This window comes from Pleurodeles waltl, chromosome 3_1, assembly GCF_031143425.1.
Source record: "Pleurodeles waltl isolate 20211129_DDA chromosome 3_1, aPleWal1.hap1.20221129, whole genome shotgun sequence".
NCBI classification, from domain to species: Eukaryota; Metazoa; Chordata; class Amphibia; order Caudata; family Salamandridae; genus Pleurodeles; species Pleurodeles waltl.
Genome location: NC_090440.1, coordinates 766,726,504 through 766,740,359, shown reverse-complemented (window position 1 = coordinate 766,740,359; position 13,856 = coordinate 766,726,504).

The window sequence follows — 13,856 nt, the reverse complement described above, 5'->3', positions numbered from 1 at the left end:
CCTTCGCAGTACTTTCCGGCTAAAAAGCCAGTGGTCATTTCTATTGCCGCTGCGCAGGCCTCTAGATGAGCCCACAATCTCACGTTCTCCTTGCTGCCATTGTGCTCTTGCTGCTTGGCAGCTTTCTTCGCTTCTGTCCTCTGCCTCCCCAGGTTACAGTGACAATTAGGCAAGGAGCTGCTCGCTTATTCTGCTCGCTTATTTTGCTGTCTCTGTTTGTGCTCTGACACCGCACTGTCAGCCACACCCACCACAGGCACAGGCTTCGGCCCAGTTTTTTCAGTGGGGCACCCCTCCATCTGTTGCTGCATATTCCCCGAAGAGAAGGGATCAAGATGTAGGGTCCTGCCTCCATGTCCAGCTTGCTCTGTCAGGGCATTCATTTATGTTCCTGCTGGGAAGATTACTCAGGACTTTTACATGGGGTGGGAGAGCTCAGTCTCAGAGAGTCTGACCGGCCATTTTGTCAGGCCACACCTCATTAAGTTATGGTTTTAAGTAATTACTATAATATTTATTTATTTAAGTTTATTATGAGTTCTTGAGTTTTATTTTCATTTTTATATATTCTAGTGAGTTTAAATAAATTAATATTGTACTAATAATTAAAATATTTTACTTAAAATGTGTTACTTTATATTGGTGTTAGGTTTTGGTTTGTTGGTTTCTTTACCGTCTTGTGAATATTTGGAGTAGTGTGATCAAAACAGAGTCAAGAAATGGGAGGCCTTGTATGTTTTCAAATAGGCATAGGCTAATATTTCATGCATTTGTTTTATTGGTTCGGCTACTTTGGGTCTTAGTGGTTGTGCTAGGGATTGTGTGAGTTTTAATTCTTGGTAACTTTTGTTTTTTAATACTTTAGTGAATTTGTCTGGTTTGTAGTGACTCTTTCCAAGAACGTCAGTCTTCTACTGCCTTGATTGTTTATGACTTCTTGGAAAGTTTACTATTGTACACATTCAATCAGGGGATCTGTATTTGTGTAGGTGCCTGTGACCAGAACGGTCTATGCGCCCTATCCAAGCATCCTCATAATAATCTAATGGTACAGCTAGTTCTTCATTGGCTGGGTAAAATGGAGAAATTATCAGTAAGACTTAGTGGTTTCTGACGTCTGTTGGGTTTGTAGCCCAGAGCTATAAGTGTTTAAATTTCATATGCAAATTTTGCATTAGTGTAATAATCTATGCGCAGCGTTGATTTCTGTGTTTTTGTGTTATTCGGAGTTGGTGTACATGTGAAAAAAGTACAAAGGAAAGAGGTGTGTGGAGCATTTTTTCCAAATTTCCACAACAGCTCATAGAGACTCTATAGTCCTGGCCCCTTGAAATACTTCCATAAAACAAATTGTTCTATTTTTAATTTTTTTGTGTTTTTGTATAATTAGAAAAGTAATTTATCTCAGATAGACATTGCTAATCCAGGCTGATTTTTGTAAACAATATTTTTAAAAATTGTGGATGTGTTGCACTGATGGTGTAGTATTTCAGGAACCATGAGACCTATATACTTCATTTTGGTGTCAAAACATAGGTTTTGAGGGTCAAGTAGTCTTAATGGAGAAAGACAATAACTTTTAAGACCTACCCTTCTGCCATTTTCCAAAATGGCTGCACTGTAATGATGTGTTTTAGCCATTGTTAGAAATTGGGTCTTTGGTTGGAAGTCAGGATACCCCCTGTCCAAGCAAGGACCCTCACTCTAGTCAGGGTAGGCCACACACAATCCAAATTATCCTGTGCCCACCCTCTGGTGGCTTGGCAGTGAGCAGTCAGGCTTAACTTAGAAAGCAATGTGTAAAGTATTTGTGCAATAAATCATACAACAACACGTAAAGCACCACAAAAATACACCACACAGTGTTTAGAAAAATATATGATATTTATCTGATAAGATGCATGTCAAAACAATAAAAATGCAATAGGTATATGTTGAGATATCACTGGAAAGTGATATAAAGTGTCTTAAGTCTTTTAAAAGCAAAACAAAGCCTCTTTCAAGCACAAAGTACCTGGTTTGCATGAAAAAGGGGTGTGCGTTGATTTCTCGGGCCACACACGGCGATATGTAATTTAGTTTTCATGCAGGGAAGGCTGTGCGTCGATTTCCAGCACTCAGTCATAGATCCTCTTCCGGTTGGGGGGTTTTCAGACGCCCTGGGGACAATGCGTGGATTTCCGGCACTGGCAGGATGAAGTCACAGGATCTGCATTAATCCGGTAGGCGTTGCGTCAAATTTTCTACCACACGGCAGGCGCTGCGTCGATTCTTCTCTGGAAGTCGGGCTGCGTCGTTCCGGCTCGGATGTGCATTGATCCGGTGAGGCCGTGCGTCGAATTTCTGGTCGCTACACTGGCACTGCATCAATCTTCTCGTTTTGAAGTCGAGTTTGCATAGTTCAGGTTCGGTGTGCAGTGAAATTTTTACTGCGGTGCAGGCTGTGCGTCGTTTCAGGCAGGCTGTGCGTCAAATTTCGTCACACAAGGAGTCCTTCTTGTAGAAATGAAGTCTTTTTGGTCCTGAGACTCCAGGGAACAGGAGGCAAGCTCTATCCAAGCCCTTGGAGAGCACTCCTTCACAACAACCAGAGAGCAGCAAGGCAGCAGGGCAACATCAAGGCAGCAGTCCTTCACAGAAAGCAGACAGGTGAGTCCTTTAAGCAGCCAGGCAGGTCTTGGCTGGATGCAGGTTCTGGTTCGGTTCTCTTCTCCAGGAAGTGTCTAAGCTGGTAGGGGCAGAGGTCCTGTTTAAATACCCAAATGTGCCTTTTAAGTGGGGGAAGACTTCAAAGAGTGGCTTAGGAGTGCACAAGGCCCCTTTTCAGTTCAAACCTGTCTGCCAGGGTCCCAGTAGGGGGTGTGGCTCTCCTTTGTGTGAGGGCAGGCTACTGTCCTTTGATAATGCAAGTGTCAGGCCCTCCACCCTCCCAGCCTAGGAAGACCCATTCACAATGCAGATGTATGCAAATGAGGCTGAGTATCCTGTGTTTGGGGTGTGTCTGAGTGAATGCACAAGGGAGCTGTCACTGAGCCTAGCCAGACGTGGATTGTAATGCACAGAAGGATTTAAGTGCAGAGAAATGCCCACTTTCTAAAAGTGGCATTTCAAAAATAGTAAAATCAAATCCAACTTCACCAGTCAGCAGGATTTTGTTTTACCATTCTGGTCATAATAACTATGACCTTCCTACTCCTTTTAGATCAGAAGTTACCACTCAAACAATATATAAGGGTAGCCCTAATGTTAGCCTATGAAGGAGCAGGACTCACAGCAGTGTAAAAACGAATGTAGGAGTTTTACACTACCAGGACATGTAAACTACATAGGTACATGTCCTGCCTTTGTCTACACAGCACCCTGCCCTATAGGTTACCTAGGGCATACCTTAGGGGTGACTTAAATGTAAAAAAAAAAGGGGAGTTTAAGGCGTGGCAAGTACTTTTAGATGCCAATTCGAAGGGGCAGTGTAACTACACACACAGGCCTTGCAATGGCAGGCCTGAAGCATGGTTAAGGGGCTACTTATGTGGGTGGCACAATCAGGCCCACTAGTAGCATTTAATCTACAGGCCCTGGCACATGTAGTGCACTTTACTAGAGACTTATAAGTAGATTAAATAAGCCAATTGGGTGTGAACCAATGTTGCCATGTTTGAAGGGAGAGAGCATATGCACTTTAACACTGGGTAGCAGTGGTAAAGTGCGCAGAGTCCTAAAAGCAGCAAAATTAGTGTCCAAAAAGTGGAAGGAGGCAGGCAAAAAGTTAGGGGTGACCACCCTAAGGCTGTCAGGTCTAACAGCCATATATATAGGTAATTTATTTTAATATTGTTTTTGTTTCAGGATTTCCGTTAATTTAAATTTGCAAACATGAGCGAAGCAGGTGGTAGCAGAGGATGTCTACCTCCTAACAGAGTGTTGATAACTGCAAAATCTAAGGACTCCTTCAACAAAGAAAAATGTGTCATATGCCAAACTAACCCAAAAAGAAAATCTAATATCAACTGCAGCTGAACAGAAGAAAATTTGAGATGCTGCAGAAATACGGCAAGACGAAGTTCACAAAAGATTGAAACTGATGGGTGAATTGGATCAAATATTTTATCATTGTAACAACATGTGCTACAAGTCGCATACAATGGAAAAAAGCCTGGAAAACAATTGTCATGAAATAGCAGAAACCAGTGAATCACATCAAGAATCTGAGTCTTCTGAGAAAGCGACAACAACCAAACCTAATCCCCATCCACTTAAAAGGTCTTTGGTTACCCCTTGTCTACCTCCAACAACTGATCAGAAAGCAGAGGATCTTCAATGTGTTATCTGTGGCTTAGCCAGAATAAGGGCAAAAGGGATTGACGAAAGAAAAAAGTACAGAGTATGTGAATCTCAAAGGGCAAACATGTCTTTATCTGCAGCTAGTTTCTTCCAAGAAGAAGTTTTTAGCTGAGTAGTTGATCTAAACAGTGAGGTGAATGTATTTGCAGCGGATTTATATGCCCACCTGAACTGCATGCGTGCATACATTTGAAAATATGAATGTATAGTGAGCTCCCAGCAACAAAGTAACCACCAGCCTTCAGTTAAGTTTACACTCTTTTAAAAGGCAAATTAAGCTTTAAAGCCACTCTTGAGTGCTGGCTGTGGGTTCACAATCAGTGAGATCAGATAAATAATGGTCAACATTGATGAAACTGTATTGATCCATGAAATTAGGATTTTTCTGGTGAGAATGTACAATGACAGAATTTGTTTTTGTCAGTCTAACAAGAAGAATTAGGGGGTCATTCTGACCTCGGCGGTAAAAGCCGCTTACCGCCGGTCAGAAGGCCGCCACAATACCGCCGCGGCCGCGGTCAGCCGCTACGGACATTCTGACCCACAACTGCAAAACCTCCAAAAATCCGACCTCCACTGCAGTCCGCCACATCAGCGGCCAGTGGTAAACTGGAGATGACCAAACCTCCACCGCCACGCCAACAGAAATACGCCCATGCCATTATGACCCGCAAATCCACGCGGCGGTCATTCAACCGCGGTAGTCCATTGGCGGTACACACCGCCGCGGTCAAAATACACACACCTTTACAAACCCCTACCACATTGGACAATTTGAAAGGCACACACCTGAAACACATACACACACCACTCCCACACACCCATTACACTATAAAACACACACCCACATCACCCACAAACCCCTACTACCAAAAATCAGAGACGAAGGAGAGAGAGACACATCAGAGAAAATAGAGCTACAACACACAGAGGCACACTACACCATCACACACACCACATAGAAGCACAAAGCACCACACACCAACACACACATCACCACATACACCACCCCACACCTCATACACACCACCCCATGGCACCCCAAAGGCACCCACGCTTTTCGGACCAAGAACTCCGGGTCATGGTGGAGGAAATTATAAGAGTTGAACCCCAGCTCTTCGGCTCACAGGTGCAGCACACCACGATAGCCAGGAAGGCGGAGCTATGGCAGCGGATCGTGGACAGGGTCAACGCGGTGGGACAGCATCCCAGAAATAGGGACGACATCCGCAAACGATGGAACGACCTACGGGGGAAGGTGCGATCGATGGTCTCGCGACACAACATCGCAGTGCAGAAGACTGGCGGGGGACCACCACCCACACCACCCGAATTCACAGCATGGGAGCAAGAGGTACTAAACATCCTGCATCCTGATGGCCTCGCTGGAGTATCCGGAGGAATGGACTCTGGTAAGTACAAGCCCAACTACTTCCCCCCCCCAGCATGCTAACCCCCACCCCCACCCTCACCCCCAACCCCCCATCACACATCCTCCCTGAGAATGTCTCTCCAGCACAACCCACCCAACACCAACCCCTGCATGCCATCACCAAACTATGGACACCCATCACCTAAGCATGACCACTGCACATACCCATCCCCCCCCCCAAAACACCCTCACAACACCTCCCCCAAGGGAATGCCAGAACTGGGGGACAAGGGCACCCATAAAACGCAAGCCAATGCACACACAGAAACAATCACCATACCCTCTTACCCCATGCAGGACCCGAACGACAACACACCGGTCAGGAGGGACCAGAAATGTCCATCCCACCCCCGGAACAGGCCCCTAGTGATGACAGCAGCTCTGTCGACCTGGACCCTGATGACCAGCCCGGACCATCGGGGACTTCTGGTCAGTCGGTTCCCCTCACCCAGACACAGGCCACTGCAGACCCAACCCCCTCTGGGAACAACAGCACAGCTCCCACCCAGCGGGCCCATGCCTCAGTCTCTAGGACAGGTCAAGCAGCGGTGTGTCTGCCACTACAGGGCACCCAGGCTAACCCACCACCCCAACAACAACAGGGACCTGGGGGCAGTGGTAGTGGGCACACCGTCCAGGGGACAGAGGCCCAGGGAAACCGGGCAACTCGGAGGGCTGCTGTGCGACAGGGGGGGAGGAGAGGCCCAGGGAACCCACTCTCCAAGAGGCCCTCACCACCATCATAGCAGCCTACCACCACTCACAAGAGACGATGGCGACGGTACTGGCCAGGTTCCAGGAGATCCAGGCACAGCAGGAGGAACGCTACATGGGGTTCAGCGACCAACTAACCAACATCTCTACCGCTATGGGGAGCATAGTCCAGGCCCTCAACCGGATAGAGGACACGTTTCGGGACCATGTGGCATCACACAGGGCCCCTGTCACTAGCCCGGAACAGGAACAGCCTACCACCTCCGCCGGCGCTAGTGGACAGGAGGCCCCACCACAACGACAGGCCACCAGAACCCCACCTCCTGCTGAACAACAACCACCCCGCAAGAGGAGCCTGAGAGGAAAAAAATCGACAGAGTAGGATGTCAAGACCCCCGCCAGCATCACATACCCCCTGAAGTCCTCACACTGTTCCACATTGCCACCCTGTCAAACCTTGAACTGCCCCTGCTCCATCCTGCCACAGGCATATGGACAATGCACCTGTCAGACTGAGAACTGGACTCTGCCATGGACATTACTCCACCCCCACCCATCACTGTTTTACTATCATGTACGAATATCTATGCACTAAAAATAAATCACTCATTGCACTGAAATCAATCAGGACTCAGCCTGTCTTATTTACAAATGTATAACACATTACATATCAATTACGTTCTGTTAACTTTGTGATGAACACATACCGAGGTAACTTAGCATTAGTCCATGGGCTAACCAAGCAGAAGTCACGCAGTGGCTCATACAGCACTGAAAAGGGAAGGGAAAATCAAACATCATGTTAAAAGTTCTGGGGGGAAATAGACAAAGTTGAGATGCAGGAGGCTTTCAGGAAATGTAAAATGGCATGGCTGATTCTTACCTGTGTGCTACTGAAAATACTGTTCTATTACTCTGTCCCTGTTGTCTGTGTCGTCCTCTGAGTCTTCCTCCTCTTCACTCTCCGCAGGCTCCACAGCTGCTTCAACACCACCATCTGCACCATCCTCCTGCAGGAAAGGAACCTGACGTCGCAATGCCAGATTGTGAAGCATACAGCAGGCCACGATGATATGGCACACCTTCTTTGGTGAGTACATCAGGGATCCCCCTGTCATATGCAGGCACCTAAACCTGGCCTTCAGGAGGCCAAAGGTCCTTTCTATGATCCTCCTAGTTCGCCCATGGGCCTCATTGTACCGTTCCTCTGCCCTGGTCCGGGGATTCCTCACTGGAGTCAGTAGCCAAGGCAGGTTGGGGTAACCAGAGTCACCTATTAGCCACACACGTTGTCTCTGTAGCTGCTCCATCACATAGGGGATGCTGCTATTACGCATGACATACGCGTCATGCACTGACCCAGGGAACTTGGCATTTACATGGGAGATGTACTGGTCAGCCAAACAGACCACCTGGACATTCATCGAATGGTAATTTTTCCTGTTTCTGTACACCTGCTCATCGTCTTTTGGGGGTACCAAAGCCACATGTGTCCCATCAATGGCACCAATGATGTTGGGGATATGTCCAAGGGCATAGAAATCACCCTTCACTGTAGGCAAATCACCCTCCTCTGGGAAAATGATGTAGCTCCGCATGAGTTTCATCAGGACAGACAACACTTTGCTCAAAATCTTTGAAAACATAGGCTGAGACATTCCAGATGACATGGCCACTGTTGTCTGGAATGACCCACTTGCCAAAAAATGGAGTACTGACAGAACCTGCACCAGAGGGGGAATCCCTGTGGGTTGGCGGATGGGGGACATCAGGGCTGGCTCCAGCTGGGCACACAGTTCATGTATAGTGGCACGGTCAAGTCTGTAGCGTAGTATTATATGGCGTTCTTCCATTGTCGACAGGTCCACCAGCGGACGGTACACGTGAGGATTCGTCCTTCTCCTCGCAAGTCCCAGCGGACGGTGCCTAGGAAGGACAACATGGAGCAGAGAGTCAGGCAAACCACAGGTACGTTCAGACAGCTTGCACAGTTAAAGAATCGCAATGGGTTTAAAGGCGTGTATGTGTGGCAATGCAAGGCCTAGGCCTGTGTGACGCAGTTGAAATTAAGCCATGTAGGCCCTTGAAATGGCGGCTGCCTGACCTGTGAAGTGGGACAATGGGATGTGAGGTCAATGCGGTGGCGTGGCACACCGTGGCGGTAGGCGGTCGAAGACCGCTATACGAAGCCGCATTGGTCAACATTGAAGCCTATGGGTTTCAGGAGCCAATGACGATGTGCGCCGGCGTTCGCGGTACGCACCGCCGCGGTACGCACCGCCGCGGGCGTGACCGCCATTTCCTAGCTGATTGATCACTCGAGACCTGATCATCCACAGGAGAGGACCTATACTGCAAGTGCTGCTGTGACCTCGGTCTGGAAGTGACAATGGCTGCTGCGACTGGGGAAAGGGCCCCTGCCTTCATGTCTGAAGAGTTGGAGAAGCTTGTGGATGGGGTCCTCCCCCAGTATGCGCTACTCTACAGTCCTCCAGACCAAAAGGTGAGTACACCGGGTGCACATGGAATGGGCTATGCCTGTGTGGATTGGGGTGGATGTAAGTCGGTGGGGTGGGGGGCGAATGAGGAGTGCAACGCACGACAGATGAGAGCATGTGCCATATAGCTAAGTTGGTGGGGGGGGGGGGCAATCACATCTAACATGCTGGTCATTGATCATTGTTTCTTTTCCACCCTGTACATGTCAAATAGGTCAGCGCCCATCAGAAAGTCGACATTTGGCGTGCCATCGCCAAGGAAGTCCGGAACTTGGGGGTCCACAACAGACGGGGCACCCACTGCGCAAGAGGTGGGAGGACATCCGCCGCGGAACAAGGAAGACCGCAGAATCACTGCTGGGGATGGCCTCCCAACCTAGGAGGGGTGCCAGTCGCACCATGACCCCCCTGTTGTCCCGGATCCTGGCGGTGGCCTACCCTGAATTGGATGGGCGCTTTAAGACATCACAGCAGACACAAGGGGGTGAGTATCAGCACATTCTCCTATCTTTCTGCGCAGTGGAGGCGTCTGGGTGGGGGAGGAGGGCTGTGGGTGACATTAGGCCAGGGCGCTTTCTGTAGTGTAGTCCTCTCCCTTAGGCATGGCCCTGTGCCCCCGGCCCCCACTTCTGTAGGGTGACAAGTACAGCCATTGATGGTCCAGCATCACCCATGTGCGCGTTTGACGTCTCTTGACCTGTTGTCCTAGTCAGTAGTACTGAGTAGTGTACCCCGAATGCGCGGCTTAGTGCATGAGGCTCCTGTGTCTGTCCTCTCCGCCAACGGTGTTGACATTGCATGCACTCAACCTGGTCTTCTTTTTTCTCACACCACCCTTTTTCTTCATCTTCTTGTGCATGTGTGCATTAGCATCATCAGGCGGAGGAGATTTGGCATCGGAGCACGAGGGAGCTGCAGGTCACAAGGCCCCGGTGGGCCCAGGAACAGACACCGAGGGCACCAGTGATCCGGAGGGCGAGGGGAGCACCACAACGGGGACCGGTGGTGACACAAGCGACACAGACACGTCCTCGGATGGGTGCTCCCTAGCGGTGGCGGCAACATCCGTGCCCCCCGCCTCTACAGGTACAGCCGCCACCCAGCGCACCAGCACCGCCCTCCCAGCAGCCCCTCAGCCTTTGCTCCATGCCCGTTCGCCCAGGAAGGCGCGCGTCTCCTTCGCCCCAGGCACCTCAGCCCCTGCCTCTGTACCCCTGCTGCCCTCAGTGCGGAGCTCATTGACCTCGTGAGGACGCTCATTGTTGGGCAGACTACCCTTTTGAATGCCATCCAGGGTGTGCAAAGGGAGGTGCAACAGAGCAATGCGTACCTGGAGGGCATTCATTCGGGTCAGGCTGCCCATCAACGAGCGTTCACTGCTCTGGCCTCAGCACTGACGGCAGCCATTGTCCCTGTTTCCAGCCTCCCTCTTCTGACTGCCTCCAGCCTGTCTCTGTCTCCTGTTCCTCAGCCTATCCCATCCACACCATCAGACCAGCCTGCACACACCTCAACACCCAAGGGCAGCTCATCCAGACACAAGCACCACAGATCCCACAAACACTCACCCAAGCAACACCCAGATGCAGACATTCCAGCAGTCACTACCACCTCTGTGTCCCCCTCCTCCTCGTCTCCCTCCTCCCTCCCTGTGACGTCTACACTCACACCTGCATGCACCCCAACATCAGCCAGTGCTTCCATCACCACCTCACCCTCCAGTACAGTCCACACTCGTGCAGTCACCACCCCCACTGCCATTTACACGTCCCCTGTGTCCTCTCCCACTGTGTCTGTCACCCCCTCTTCCAAGACACACAAACGCAGGCAGCCACCCACCCAACAGACATCCACCTCACGACAGCCTACAGCACCAGCACCTTCACCCAATGACAGCACACCTGACTCTCCTACAACCACATCCTCTTCCTCCACTCCCATCACCACTTCTCCTACCCTTTACCTTGGACCTAAAAAACTTTTCATGGCTAATCTTAACCTCTTTCCCTCCGATGACCTACCCCCTCCATCTGCAAAGAGTCCCAAGAGCACCGCAGCCACCACCAGCCCAGCTTCGAGTGTCACTGTTGTGCATGGGTACTGGAGTCCACCCTTTGCCAGCAGTGACACTTCGATCAGCAGCAAGGACACGTCCAGCCCCCCCCCCCGGCAAGAGGACCCGCAAACACAAGGGCCGCCGTGCGAGGACTGACACGGCTGCCCCCAAGGAGCAATGTGCGCCCACTTCACCAGCCACAACATCTAGGGGAGGCAAGGGCCCGAGAGCCCCATCAAAGGAGCGGAAGGGCAGCAGGAGTGCGGAGCAGGTGGGCCCCACATGTCACATCCCAGCTGTGAAGGAGGACACTAAAGAGCCCAGGAGTCCGTCCCCGTAGGGTCCAGAAACGTCACAGTCCGAGGGCGACTGAGCAGGGAGTCCAGCACAGGTCTGGCTCCCTTGACCTACTGGATGAGCACCGCTGAACAGGGCCCCGCCGTGAAGATAGGCACCGCTGAACAGGGCCCGGCGTGCAGAAGAGCACCGCTGAACAGGGCCCCGCCGTGAAGATAGGCACCGCTGAACAGGGCCCGCCGTGCAGAAGAGCACCGCTGAACAGGGCCCGCCGTGCAGAAGAGCACCGCTGAACAGGGCCCCGCCGTGAAGATAGGCACCGCTGAACAGGGCCCCGCCGTGAAGATAAGCACCGCTGAAGAGGGCCCGCCGTGCAGAAGAGCACCGCTGAACAGGGCCCCGGCGTGAAGATAGGCACCGCTGAACAGGGCCCGCCGTGCAAAAGAGCACCGCTGAACAGGGCCCCGCCGTGCAGATAGGCACCGCTGAACAGGGCCCGCCGTGCAGAAGAGCACCGCTGAACAGGGCCCCGCCGTGAAGATAGGCACCGCTGAACAGGGCCCGCCGTGCAGAAGAGCACCGCTGAACAGGGCCCTTCATCTCAAGCACCGCTCCGCTGGGCCCTTCATCTCAAGCACCGCTCCGCTGGGCCCTTCCTGTCAAGCACCGCTCCGCTGGGCCCTTCATCTCAAGCACTGCTCCGCTGGGCCCTTCATCTCAAGCACCGCTCCGCTGGGCACTTCATCTCAAGCACCGCTCCGCTGGGCACCGCCGTCTCAAGCACCGCTCCGCTGGGCACCGCCGTCTCAAGCACCGCTCCGCTGGGCACTTCATCTCAAGCACCGCTCCGCTGGGCACCGCCGTCTCAAGCACTGCTCCGCTGGGCACCGCCGTCTCAAGCACCGCTCCGCTGGGCACCGCCATCTCAAGCACCGCTGAACTGGGCCCCACCGTCTCAAGCACCGCTGAACTGGGCCCTTCATCTCAAGCACCGCTCCGCTGGGCCCTTCATCTCAAGCACCGCTCCGCTGGGCCCTTCATCTCAAGCACCGCTCCGCTGGGCCCTTCCTGTCAAGCACCGCTCCGCTGGGCCCTTCATCTCAAGCACCGCTCCGCTGGGCCCTTCATCTCAAGCACCGCTCCACTGGGCACCGCCGTCTCAAGCACCGCTCCGCTGGGCACCGCCGTCTCAAGCACCGCTCCGCTGGGCACCGCTGTCTCAAGCACCGCTCCGCTGGGCACCGCCGTCTCAAGCACCGCTCCGCTGGGCACCGCCGTCTCAAGCACCGCTTCGCTGGGCACCGCCGTCTCAAGCACCGCTGAACTGGGCCCCGCCGCCTCAAGCACCGCTGAACTGGGCCCTTCATCTCAAGCACCGCTGAACTGGGCCCTTCATCTCAAGCACCGCTCCGCTGGGCCCTTCATCTCAAGCACCCCTCCGCTGGGCCCATCCTGTCAAGCACTGTTTATGGTTCACTGTGCCCACCATGCCTCCTCCTGGACCAGTGGAGACTGTCATCCACCTGATGGACTGTGGCTTTGCACTCCCCAGGATGGTACAGTGGGCAGCCCACCCACTGTAGAGACATTGAGAGACTGTGGCTTTGCACTCCCCAGGATGGTGCAGTGGGCAGCCCACCCACTGTAGAGACATTGAGAGACTGTGGCTTTGCACTCCCCAGGATGGTGCAGTGGGCAGCCCACCCACTGTAGAGACATTGAGAGACTGTGGCTTTGCACTCCCCAGGATGGTACAGTGGGCAGCCCACCCACTGTAGAGACATTGAGAGACTGTGGCTTTGCACTCCCCAGGATGGTACAGTGGGCAGCCCACCCACTGTAGAGACATTGAGAGACTGTGGCTTTGCACTCCCCAGGATGGTACAGTGGGCATGGTGGCTCCTCGTGGATCTGGCGTCGTGGACTCATGTGGCTGTGGTGCCCCCCCCTTCCCTTCCCCCTGAGGTGCCTGTAGTTTTTACATCAGATGCCCCTGCAGTGTTCTCTCCAAAGGACTCAGGTCTCCTGTGTGGGCTTTGCCCTTGTTTCGCAAAACTTTGGCCCACGGACATAATAAATTCGTAGGATGTGCAGGACTTGTTACTTCAGTTATACACTGATGTGTATATATTTTTTTTTACTGTAAATATTTTTCATGGTTGTACGATAATTTTCAGGAGCTTTTTGGTACATAAATATTTATTCCAAATTTGATTATGTCATAGCATTTTTCAGGGGTGTTTGGGTGGTGTCACTGTGACTTGTTGCTCTGCATTGGTGTGTACATAGTTGGGGGGGGGGTCGCATATGTGTGTGGCCGTAACCTTTCGTCCTCCCCCTCCAGTGTGTCGTAGGTGCAGTACTCACCGTTGTCGCCTGCGCCGAAGTTCGTACTCGTGGTAGATGAGAAGGTAGACGAGAGCAGGTATGATGTTCAATTCGGGTTCCATGCTGTCCTCCTTCCTCGTAGAGTGCGTAGTGGTGAGCGTTTTCCCGTTCGTAGTCTGTTTCCGCCATG